Here is a 12,798-nt window from a genome sequence, read left to right as displayed (position 1 = left end):
AAATTGGACTATTTTAGAAGAGACAATAAAGAACTACTTTAAAAGCTGGCTGCATTTGAGGTGATTATTACTTTGAACTGAAACTAAGGTTGTCTCCAGAAAACCTTCCCAAGAAACCTGCTCCCAGAGAGAACGATCATATATTTGATAAAAGAGAACATTATATTATGGCGCCCAATGTGGGGCGTGGTGCCTGGCACATAGTAGGCACTCTAAAAATGCTAACTATTTATCATCAGCAGCATTATGATTACTTTTACTCTTATCATTCTTATTTCTTGTTTCAGATTGCAAGACTTCACCTGAGACTAAAGAGCCCAATTTCATCAAAGGAGAAGCACAGAAGGTTGTATTGGAGGGACCCAGCGGGGCTGCTGACCAGGAGCCTGTGTGGGACAGCCTTGAACATGGAAGCCAATCCTTGGCCCTTCCCAGAGTAGATCTATTTTCCTGGAATGGGATTTCATCCCAGTGGCCCTCCTCCACGAGCGGCCGCTGGCCCATGAGATGAACTGGAGAGACGTGTCCATCTGCGGTCTAACCCAGTAATGTGTGGGCAGAGTCCCATGGGAGAGACGTTTTGAGGGCGTGACACCAGAGCCGTGCTGAAGTCAAGTCGCACATGTGTGATGTGTGTGGGAAATGCTTCAATTGGCGTCTGACCTTGGCGAGAATCCACCTTGGTGGGAAGCCCTATCGGAACAGTGAGCGTGGCAAGGTCTTTGGACAAGGATTCAGCCCTAGAGAATTCATGCTGGAGAGAAGCCTCATCTGTGGATCCAGTGTGGGAGGGCCTTTAACCGGAGCTCAGTTCTCATTCAGCACTGATGGACCAGTGCTGGGGAGCAGCCTTCCCAGTGTGCTGAGTCGGCAAAGCTTTGGATCACAGTTCTAATTGTTTTCTAAACCAGAGAAAAACCCTACAAGGACCGTGAGTATGGGAAGGTCTTTCGTCAGCACTCCAAGTTCTTTCTACATCAGAGAACTCACACCTGAAAGAGCCTCTGAATGGAGGTGCTCAGGACCCAGGAAGGAGCCCTGTGCATTTGGTGGAATTGTGAGACAGCAGCGTGCTGGGCTAGAACCAAAGGGCAGTCCTGAAGAGAGTGCCTGCCTCACACCCTCCATTGCTCAGTGAGAAAATTCATGTTAAAATATAATGAGTTTTTAATATCCAGCAAGATGTTTGTTATTATTCTTCTTTGCAAAGGGGGCAGCTAAGTCTAGGCCTGCACAGGCGGCATGGTGCCCCAAACTCACAGTCAGAAAGGCTGCCCCTGACATTTGCCAGCTCTGTGGCTTGTGGGTGTCAATGCTTTGTGCCTCAGCACCCCGTGAAAAGGAGATGATGCTCCCCCAAGATGCTCATTGTGAGAATTAAATGAGAACCTGTAGAAAACCCTTTGCAAACCTTAAAGCACTATATAAATGCAGGTTAACCCAGAACCCCAGAGCTGGAAGGGACTTACATAAGAGGACTCAATCCAAACAGTACCTCGGCTAGAATCCCCTGCCCTGTATCTTGACAAGCAGCCCTGCGTTTTCTGGAAGGTCCCCACCCCCATCCTCCAGTAATGAGTCTGACAATACTATATCCTAATATCTCTCCAGCCTGATCTCCCCATTCTAAATTCTGATATCTGGTGCTTCCCTAGTCCTATGTAATGAGACCCACCACTAATTCTCTCCATTCCCTCCCATGCCTGTTCAAGGTGACAAAATGAATGGAAATTTCCAAAGTCTACACCAGCCATGTTCAACCTTCCATACCTCCCTTAGCTTTGGGAAGGCTTAACATCAGATCTGGCCACAAGATGATGACTTTCAACTCTAGCAGCACCTCATAAAGAATTGGTTGCTAAGACAAAAAAGAGGTTGGGAAGTGAGATAGAAAGAGAGGGCATAATATGGAAGAGAATCTGGATGTAAAAAGGGGAAATTCCTGTTCATTATTAGCACCCACTAAGAACTTTCCCTTGACAGACACTGAGAAGTCACTTAAATGTAATGAATGTGGGAAAGTCTTCAGTAAATGGTTTCAAGTTCAAGGGCACAGCAGAGAATTCACACTAAAGAGAAATAATAACAAATGTGAGAAAACCTTCAGCCATCATTTAGACTTCACTCAGAACACCTAAGAGAATTTACCCTGGAGAGAAACCCCAATGGATTTAATGAATGTAGTAAGATTTTTAACTAGAGGTTGGTTCTAAAAAGTCAGAAAACTATGTTAGTAGGGTATGTGTCTTTAGAAAAGTAAGAGTACACAAAATAGCAAAAAATCTAATATTTCTTAAGGGCATATCACTGCTTCTCTTACTCTGAGTATTATAAATTATCAAAAAAACTAAGGCTTTCCCATTCAATTGACAAATGGTCAAAAGATATAGACAATTTTCAGATGAAGAAATTGAAAACATTTCTAGTCATATGAAAGGGTATTCTAAATCATTATTAATCAGAGAAATACAAATTAAGACTACCCTGAATCACCACTGCATACCTCTCAGATTGGCTAAAATGACGGGAAAAGATAATGACGAACATTGGAGGGGATGTGGGAAAACTGAGACACTGATACATTGTTGGTGGAATTGTGACTGGATACAGATTCTGGAGAGCAATTTGGGCTCTCAACTGTGCATATCCTTTGAACCAGCAGTGTTTCTACTGGGCTTATCTCCCAAAGGAGGGAAAGGGACCCACATGTCTGTGGCGGCCCTCTTTGTGGTAGCAAGAAACTTGAAACTTGAGTGGATGTCCATCAATTGGAGAATGGCTGAATAAATTATGGTGTATGAATGTTATGGAATATTATTGTTCTGTAAGAAACGATCAGCAGGATGATGTCAGAGAGGCCTGGGAGATTTACATGAACTGATGCTAAGTGAAATAAGCAGAACCAGATCATTGTACATGGCAATGAGATTATATGAATTCTGATGGATTCTTTCCAACATTGATCTGATTCAGGCCAGTTCCAGTGATCTTGTGATGAAGAGAACCATCTGCACCCAGAGAGAGGATTGTGGAAACTGAATGTGGATCACAACGTAACATTCTCACTCTTTTTATTGTTGTTTGTTTGCATTTTGTTTGTAAATGAGTATTTACTTTCCTTTTTGATCTGATTTTTCTTGTACAGCAAGAGAATTGTTTAAATATGTTTACACATACTGGATTTAACATAAAAAAAAATTAAAGCTTTAATGCTTTGTAAAATGCTTCCTTTACAACAATTCTTGTGAAAGGGGCCCTCAGTAAAGCCAACTGTGTTAACTGGCAGATGATTAAAGTAAAACCCTTGATAGGGACTCACAAATGATCATTTTAGTAGTATGGATCCACAGAATACCATAAACCTGAGTTAATCATCCTTGAGGAGGACCAATCTGAGTTGGAGAGAACCCCAAAGGGAACACAATGATAAAATTTTTTGCAGTCAACTGCTTGTATCATATTTAAGTGTTTTGTAAAGCAAAACATGCACATTGTTTAATATTCTGTTGTACTTTTATTTAGTTAAAAATTTTCCAATTATGTTTTTTTACATTTTTAAAGAAAATTTGAGTTCCAAATTCTCACCATTCTGTCAGTCCTTGCCCCACCTGGTTTGTTGGTTGCTCTCTTTTGTACTCAGAGGACCAACATGACATCACATATTTGAGTCTAGTTACATGTCCAACTGGCTGATCCCACCAATGGGCTCAGGTCTGCCTGAGGTCACAGGTCAGACACAAATGAATATTTGGGGTAGCCCATATCCGTAAAGTCGGTAAAGCATCAGACTTTTAATCTGAAGGTCCAGGGTTCAAGTCCCCCTCCTCCCCCCCCCAATGCATGCTTCTTCCATCTATTGAGAAAGTAAAGCATTATGATAACTATTATACAAGCTGTACAATCCAGCCAGAACAAAAGTGCATTAAGAGAAGCCAAAGTGTTACAAAGAAAGCTATCTGGGGTTCCATGAACTAGAATTTGTAAAGTGTAAAGCTCTGCATTTTCTTTCAAATCCTAGTCTCCACATTCTCTGCTGAGACACGGAAGCAAAGCTTAGGGACCCCACAGAGCAAGAACCAGATTTGGAAACTTTTGAACCACATGCTGAACCGCATGTTGCGTGCTTCTATCAGTGATTTGTAATTAGATTCAAGCAGACATATTTGGGCTACTTAGACTTCTTAATGAGAACTTCATGTCCAGGAATAAAAACAAAACAAAACTGGAAAAAAAAAAAAACCCAAATCCTAGCTGCCTAGAGACAGAAGAAACCCAGAAGACTCTCTCCACCCTCTTGTTCTCTGTAAGAAACCCCTTTTTGGGTTTTTCTTTTTTTTTTTTTTTTAATTAAAGCCTTTCATTTTCAAAATATATACATCGATATTTTTTGACATTCACCCTTACAAAACCTTGTATTCTCATTTTTCCCTCCTTCTCCCCCACTCCCTCCCCTAGATGGCAAGTAATTCAATATATGTTCAACATGAGCAATTCTATGCATCAAAAGGGAAAAAATAAGAAAAAGTAAGTAAAACAACAAAAAGAGTAAGAATGTTATATTGTGGTCCACATTTGGTCCCCACAGTTCTCTCTCTGGATGCAGATGGCTCCCCTCATCACAAGAACACTGGAACTGGCCTGAATCATCTCATTGTTGGAGAGCCACAGCCATCAGAATTAAACACTGCATATTCTTTTTGTTGTCATGTATAATGATCTGGTTCTGCTCATTTCACTCAGCATCAGATCCTGTAAGTCTCCCCAGGCCTCTGAAATCATCCTGCTGGTCATTCCTTACAGAACAATATTCTATAACATCCATACACTGTAACCTATTCAGCCTATAAACCAACCCTTTTTCATATATTCACACCACACTATGTCCTTGCAAGGTAGGTAGTATGTCTACACGGATTGTCTAATGTGGCTTGTGGGCGGCCAGTAAGACATTATCTGGGTGTCCAGGGGGGAGCTGGGCACCTCCAGCCTGGGATCTCCAAGGGGGCTCTCTGAATGCCTCAAAGACCTAACCATGTGAAGGAAGGCCTGAGTTGACCCTCACCTGCTTAGCTCCATCCCCCATTCTGTTAGATAAAAGACCGTCACAAATAGTGAATGGCTGGCCTCCTCTGGGTAGCCTGGGCCAGCTGGACACTGTCTTGGTGAAATGGGATGCTGAGGAGATGGGAGAGGACATGTCGGCCGAGAGAGCCCCAGGAGTGTCATTCTGCCAGGGCACAGATGCGGATCGGCATCTCCCGTGGGGGTGTGCCCAAGTGGGGGGGCCCTCAGTATTCTCCCCCAGCCCTGGTTGGAAGCAGGTGGGCTTCCCAGGACAAAGAGCCGAGAACCCTGGCAGGGAGCTGAGGACTCGGTCTAGCGGAGGCCCAGGAGTGGGATGCCTTAAGTGGGGCCCGATCCCAGCCCATCGCAGTGAAGAGAGGGGGATCCAAGGTGACCCTCGAGGAGCCTCCTTCCCAGGGATGTTGCAAGGACCAAACAGACAGGATTTGTGAGACCCTTAGCACACATTAGGTGCTTAATGTTCGTTCCCTCCAGGAACATGACCCCACTCAGACTCCGTACCTGGGGTGGGGGCTTTGAGACTCACCACTGGGTTTATAAAGGCGGGAAGGAGCAGAGCCAAACATACCGGCCCCGCCCATCAGCAGAGGACCTCGTGGCCACCTCCCTCACCCACACCCTAGATCTTCCCCTTGAAGGGAAGGGGGAGGACGCATGCGCCTGGGCCTGGCGCTGACGCATGCGTGTTCAGGGGGGTGGGGAAGGGGTGGGGCAACAGCAACAGGAGTTATCAAATGTTTGGAGGATGAGAGAACTCACCTACGCTGGGGCTCCCGGAGCATCCCCCTCCCCGAAGCTCTTTCCCGGAGAAGCTCTGCCTGGTCTGGCCCCGCCCCTTAAAGGGCTTGGGGCTTCCATTGGTGCGCGGCCCCGAATTAGAATGAGGAGCCTTCGCGCGTTCCCTCCTCCCCTTAGTTTTTTCCAAAGCTAGATTCCAAGGTAAAGGCGTCCTAACAACCCGAAAGGCCGCCCCCGCCCCCAGCCGCCCCACGCCTTTCGACGCTCGCTGGTGGGCGGCGCCGGGCCTCCGAGTTCCCGTGAGCCTGGGTCGGGCGCTCCCTCGTGGCGGGGCATCCCCGGCGGGCCCAGAGCGGGAGGGGCTGAGCCGGGCAGCCGTGTCCTCGAGAAGCTCCTAGTGTTACCAGGAATGACCCCGCGGGCGGGGGAGGGGCTGCAGGCGGCCGAGAGTCTGGCCCGCCAAGCTCTGCCTCCGGGGTAGATCCTGCAGGTGACCGGCCGGGAGTTTGCCGAGTGACTCGGCCAGCCGGCAGGGGCAGGGCGGGGGAGGGTCCGAGGAGAGATGAGCCCAGGGGAAGTGGACAGGCCCTGGCGCCATATTGGGTGGGGGGCGGGGAGAGGAGCCCAGAGGGACAGTAATGGAGAAGTGCGGAGCCCGCGGTGCCTGCCCCAAAGCTGGCCTGGATCCTCGCTAGCTGTGTGACTCTGGGCAAATCCCTTAGCCTACTTGCCTCAGTTTCCCCATCTGTAAAATGAGCTGAAGGAAGTGGTCGATTTCTCTCTCCGTCCCCAAATCGACTGACCAGCCCCAGGAGGCTGGGATGGGGGAGTTTAGGGCAGGGACTTCTGTCAGGGTCTGGGACGCTCAGCCGCGAGGCTGCTAGGGGCCCGATCCCTAGGCTTGAGAACCATCTGTGTAGGGGTAGCAACCGGATTCCTGGGAGCTGATGGGATGCCGACTGGAGGCAGTGCAGAGGCAGACCCAGAAAGACCTCGGGCTCAGGAAGGGTGGGGAGGGTGCAGGAGGCCTGAGAGGAGAGTGACCAGCTTGCCCAGGCTGGTCAGGGGCCCAGGATGGGCCGCTGACCACGAGTCTCCGTGCACCCCAGGAGGGAGGCTGGGGCCCCGAGCTGGCCCGATTTGGGCCCCAGGCCCTGGGGCAGGGAGTGATTCTAGTCTTCCTCTCCTCCTCCTTTCTTCTTCCTCCCCTCCTCCTCTTTCTCCTCCTCTTCTTCCTCTCCTCATCCTCTTTCTCCTCTTCCCCCTCCCCTTCTTCCTCCCCTCCTCCTCTTTCTCCTCCTCTTCTTCTCCTCCTCTTTCTCCTCCTCTTCCCCTCCTCTTCTTCCTTCCCTCCTCCTCTTTCTCCTCCTCTTCCCCCTCTTCCTCTTCTTCCTTCCCTCCTCCTCTTTCTCCTCCTCTTCCCCCTCTTCCTCTTCTTCCTTCTCTCCTCCTCTTTCTCCTCTTCTTCCTCCCCTCCTCCTCTTCTTCCTTCCCTCCTCCTCCTCTTCTCCTCCTCTTCCCCCTCTTCCTCTTCTTCCTCCCCTCCTCCTCTTTCTCCTCCTCTTCCCCCTCTTCCCTTCTTCCTCCCCTCCTCCTCTTCCCCCTCCTCTTCTTCCTCTCCTCATCCTCCTTCTCTTCCCCCTCCTCTCCTCTTCTTTCTCCTCCTCTTCCCCCTCCTCCCCTTCTTCCTCCCCTCATCCTCTTTCTCCTCCTCTCTTCCTCTCCTCATCCTCTTTCTCCTCTTCCCCCTCCCCTTCTTCCTCCCCTCCTCCTTTCTCCTCCTCTTCTTCCTCTCCTCATCCTCCTTCTCATCCCCCTCCCCTTCTTCCTCCCCTCCTCCTCTTTCTCCTCTTCTTCCTCTCCTCATCCTCCTTCTCTTCCCCCTCCTCTTCTTCCTTCCCTCCTCCTCTTTCTCCTCCTCTTCCCCCTCTTCCTCTTCTTCCTTCCCTCCTCCTCTTTCTCCTCCTCTTCCCCCTCTTCCTCTTCTTCCTCCCCTCCTCTTTCTCCTCCTCTTCCCCCTCTTCCTCTTCTTCCTCCCCTCCTCTTCTTCTCCTCTTCCCCCTCCCCTTCTTCCTCCCCTCCTCCTCTTTCTCCTCCTCTCTTCCTCCCCTCCTCCTCTTTCTCCTCCTCTTCTCCTCCTCTTCTCCTCCTCTTCCCCCTCCTCCTCTTCTTCCTTCCCTCCTCCTCTTTCTCCTCCTCTTCCCCCTCTTCCTCTTCTTCCTTCCCTCCTCTTCTTCCTCCTCCTCCTCTTCCCCCTCTTCCTCTTCTTCCTTCCTCCTCCTCTTTCTCCTCCTCTTCCCCCTCCAACTCTTCCCCCTCCTCCCCTTCTTCCTCCCCTCATCCTCTTTATCCTCCTCTTCTTCCTCTCCTCATCCTCCTTCTCTTCCCCCTCCTCCCCTTCTTCCTCCCCTCATCCTCTTTCTCCTCCTCATCCTCTTTCTCCTCTTCCCCCTCCCCTTCTTCTTCCCCTCCTCCTCTTTCTCCTCCTCTTCTTCCTCCCCTCATCCTCTTTCTCCTCTTCCCCCTCCCCTTCTTCTTCCTCCCCTCCTCCTTCTCCTCCTCTTCTTCCTCTCCTCATCCTCCTTCTCATCCCCCTCCCCTTCTTCCTCCCCTCCTCCTCTTTCTCCTCCTCTTCTTCCTCTCCTTATCCTCTTTCTCCTCTTCCCCCTCCTCTTCTTCCTTCCTCCTCCTCTTTCTCCTCCTCTTCCCCCTCTTCCTCTTCTTCCTTCCCTCCTCTCTTTCTCCTCCTCTCCCCCTCTTCTCTTCTTCCTCCCCTCCTCTTTCTCCTCTTCCCCCTCTTCCTCTTCTTCCTCCCCTCCTCTTCTTCTCCTCTTCCCCCTCCCCTTCTTCCTCCCCTCCTCCTCTTTCTCCTCCTCTTCTTCCTCTCCTCATCCTCTTTCTCCTCTTCCCCCTCCCCTCATCCTCTTTCTCCTCCTCATCCTCTTTCTCCTCTTCCCCCTCCCCTTCTTCTTCCCCTCCTCCTCCTCTTTCTCCTCCTCTTCTTCCTCTCCTCATCCTCTTTCTCCTCTTCCCCCTCCTCTTCTTCTTCCTCCTCCTCTTTCTCCTCCTCTTCTCCTCTTCCCCCTCTTCCTCTTCTTCCTTCCTCCTCCTCTTCCCCCTCCCCTTCTTCTTCCCCTCCTCCTCTTCTTCCTTCCCTCCTCCTCTTTCTCCTCCTCTTCCCCCTCCTCCCCTTCTTCCTCCCCTCATCCTCTTTCTCCTCCTCTTCTTCCTCTCCTCATCCTCTTTCTCCTCTTCCCCCTCCCCTCATCCTCTTTCTCCTCCTCATCCTCTTTCTCCTCTTCCCCCTCCCCTTCTTCCTCCCCTCCTCCTCTTTCTCCTCCTCTTCTTCCTCTCCTCATCCTCTTTCTCCTCTTCCCCCTCCTCTTCTTCTTCCCCTCCTCCTCTTTCTCCTCCTCTTCCTCCTCTTCCCTCCTCCTCTTTCCTCCTCTTCTTCCTTCCCTCCTCTTCTTTCTCCTCCTCTTCCCCCTCTTCCTCTTCTTCCTTCCCTCCTCCTCCTCTCTTCCCCCTCCTCCCCTTCTTCCTCCCCTCATCCTCTTTATCCTCCTCTTCTTCCTCTCCTCATCCTTTTTCTCCTCTTCCCCCTCCCCTCATCCTCTTTCTCCTCCTCATCCTCTTTCTCTCTTCCCCCTCCCCTTCTTCCTCCCCTCCTCCTGTTTCTCCTCCTCTTCCCCCTCCTCCCCTTCTTCCTCCCCTCATTCTCTTTCTCCTCCTCTTCTTCCTCTCCTCATCCTCTTTCTCCTCTTCTTCTTCCCCTCCTCTTCTTCCTTCCCTCCTCCTCTTCTCCTCCTCTTCCCCCTCTTCCTCTTCTTCCTCCTCTTCCCCCTCCTCCTCTTCTTCCTCTCCTCTTCCTCTTCTCCTCTTCCCCCTCCCCTCCTCCTCTTCTTCCTCCCTCTCTTTCTCCTCTTTTCCTCTTCCCCCTCTTCTTCCTCCCCTCTCTTCTCCTCCTCTTCCCCCTCTTCCTCTTCTCCTCCTCTTTCTCTCTTCCCCCTCCTCCTTTCTTCCTCTCTTTCTCCTTCTTCCCCCTCCCCTCCTCCTCTTCCCCTCTCCTCTTTCTTCCTCCTCTTTCCTCTTCCCTCCCCTCTCCTCTTCTCTCTCCTCTTCCCCCTCCCCTCCTCCTCCCCCTCCTCCTCTTCCCCCTCCTCTCTTCTCCTCCTCTTTCCCCCCTCTTCTTCCTCCCCTCCTCTTTTCCTCTTCCCCCTCTCCTCTTTCTCCTCCTCCTCTTTCTCCTTCTCTTCCCCTCCTCCTCCTCCTCCTCTTCCTCTTCTTCCTTCCTTATCCTCTTTCTCCTCTTCCCCCTCCCTATCCTCTTTCTCCTCTTCTTCCTCTCTTTCTCCTCTTTCTCTCCTCCTCTTTCTCTCCTTCTTCCCCCTCCTCTTTCTCTCCTCCTCCTCTTCTTCCTCTTCTTCCTCCCCTCCTCTTTCCTTCCCCCCCCCTCCCTCTCCCCCTCCTCCTCCCCTCATCCTCTTTGTCCTCTCTTCTTCCTCTCCTTATCCTCTTTCTCCTCTTCCCCCTCTTCTTCCTCTCCTCTTTCTCCTCTTCCCCCTCTTCTCTTCTTTCTCCTCTCTTCCTCTCCTCTCCTCTTCCCCCTCCTCCTCTTCTCTCCTCTTCCTCTTTCTCCTCTTCCCCCTCCCCTCATCCTCTTTCTCCTCTCTTCCTCTCCTTATCCTCTTTCTCCTCTTCCCCCTCCTCTTCTTCTTCCCCCTCTTCTTCCCCCTCCTCTCTTCTTCCTCTCCTCCTCCTCTTCTCTTCTTCCTCCCCTCCTCCTCCCCTCATCTTCTTTGTCCTCCTCTTCTTCCTCTCCTTATCCTCTTTCTCTTTCCCCCCTCTTCTTCCTCCCCTCCTCTTTCTCCTCCTCTTCCCCTCTCCTCTTCTTCCTCTCCTCCTCCTCTTTCTCCTTCTCTTCCCCCTCCTCCTCCCCTCATCTTCTTTGTCCTCCTCTTCTTCCTCTCCTTATCCTCTTTCTCCTCTTTCCCCCCTCTTCTTCCTCCCCTCCTCTTTCTCCTCCTCTTCCCCCTCCTCCTCTTCTTCCTCTCCTCTTCCTCTTTCTCCTTCTCTTCCCCCTCCCCTCCTCCTCTTTCTCCTCCTCTTCTTCCTCTCCTTATCCTCTTTCTCCTCTTCCCCCTCCTCTTCTTCCTCCCCTCATTCTCTTTATCCTCCTCTTCTTCCTCCCCTGCTCCCTCTCCCCCTCCAGGGATCAGCTGCGGTGAAATTAAAAAGTGAGCTGGAAGCATCCAGAGCTAAACTTGGGGCCGCAGGGAGCGAGGAGAGCGGGGGTGAGTAGGGCCCTGGAAGCTGGGGAGGCTGGCCTGCTGGGCAGGGGGTGGGGGCAAGGGCTTCTCCTCCCAGGACCCCAGGATCCTGTCCTCAGCTTCATATTGCCCTTCCCAGAAGCTAGGTGCCCCCCAGTGGAACCTCCCTCCCTGCTACAGCCACGCAGGAGCAGGCCATTGGAGGTCATCCCCTAAGACCTCAGGGAGTTGCCACCAGCGCCCATGGAGGGAGGACCAGTGATCCCACTGTGGCTCCACGGTTCCTCCTTGCCCATCTTGGCCCATTTGGCTGCAACTGAAGGGAGCAGCTCCCCTGAGCTTGCCATTAGGCTAGAAAGAGCCTCCTAAGAGGTCTGATCAGTGAGGGGTAGAGACGGGCCACCAGACTTTCTGGTCTCGGGCAGAGCAAGTCCCCAAACCTCAATTTGCTCCTCTGTAAAATGGGAACAATGACCTGTCATGAAAGGGGAGGGCAATCAGCAGTCTCATTACCTGGGGGTGGGGGTCCGGAAGCCCATCTAAACAGGGACAGCAAAGACCTGGGCATTGAAGAGAGTGGCCAGCCCAGGGAGGAGGACCCGATATCTGGGGCAGCGCCCCTAGAGCAGGGGTCAGGAAGCTGACCCCACGAGGAGAACACCTCCCTTTCAATCCTGGGCACTGGAGCCCTACAGCACATCGTATCCCAGGTATCCTTCCCTGTGTGTGAACTCCTTTCCCTGGCACATGAGAGGTTGCATCAGGCAGCCTCGGGTTCCTACAGGGTCTGGTTCCAGGACTGGGGATCTTTTCTGTTACCTCCCATCTCTGGCAAGACTCCTGAGCCCCAGAGGCCAGCCCCCATCCAGCATCCCCCACTCTGGGCCTTGGTGGTCCCACATCCCCCAGTTCTGGGCCTTGGTGGTCCCACATCCCCCAATCTGGGCCTTGGTGGTCCCACATCCCCCCTCCCTCCACTCTGGGCCTCAGTGGTCCCACATCCCCCACTCTGGGCCTCGGTGGTCCCACATCCCCCCCTCCTTCCACTCTGGGCCTCAGTGGTCCCACATCCCCCACTCTGGGCCTCGGTGGTCCCACATCCCCCCCTCCTTCCACTCTGGGCCTCGGTGGTCCCACACCCCCCCCTCCACTCTGGGCCTTGGTGGTCCCACATCCCCCACTCTGGGCCTCGGTGGTCCCACATCCCCCCCCTCCCTCCTGTCTGGGCCTCCGTGGTCCCCAGAGCTAACAATGGTCTGCTGGAGGCCAGAGGTCTAGCTGTGCCGAGACCCTCCCAGCACCCTGGTGCCATGTGTGTAAATGTGTTCTTGGTCCCAGGAGGTTCTGGACCAGGAGGCCTTTAGCAAGCTCAAAGATGGCTGAGAAAAAGCTCATTCTTGAGTGGAAACATATGAAGAAAGAGATCAGCAACGTCCTGAACAAGCGCACGGTAAGAGCCGGCAGCCCCAGCGGCCTCCCAGCCGGCAGCCCGGCCCCCCAGGGTGCCCCGGCACAGGACAGGCCCAGGCAGGCGGGCCCAAAGAGACAAAGTGCTTTGAAGTCGGGGTGCAAGGGGCTCACGGGCAGGGCCACGGGGAGACCTCCCGGGCCAAGGGGACTCCGGAAGGCCTGGCTTCTGATCCCACGAGCAAGTCGCTCCGTCTCTGGGCCTGTTTGCTCAGATGGTGGTCTCCAAGCTTTCTCT

This window comes from Antechinus flavipes, chromosome 3 (assembly GCF_016432865.1).
Source record: "Antechinus flavipes isolate AdamAnt ecotype Samford, QLD, Australia chromosome 3, AdamAnt_v2, whole genome shotgun sequence".
NCBI lineage: Eukaryota > Metazoa > Chordata > Mammalia > Dasyuromorphia > Dasyuridae > Antechinus > Antechinus flavipes.
Note: the sequence above shows the minus strand (reverse complement) of the source record.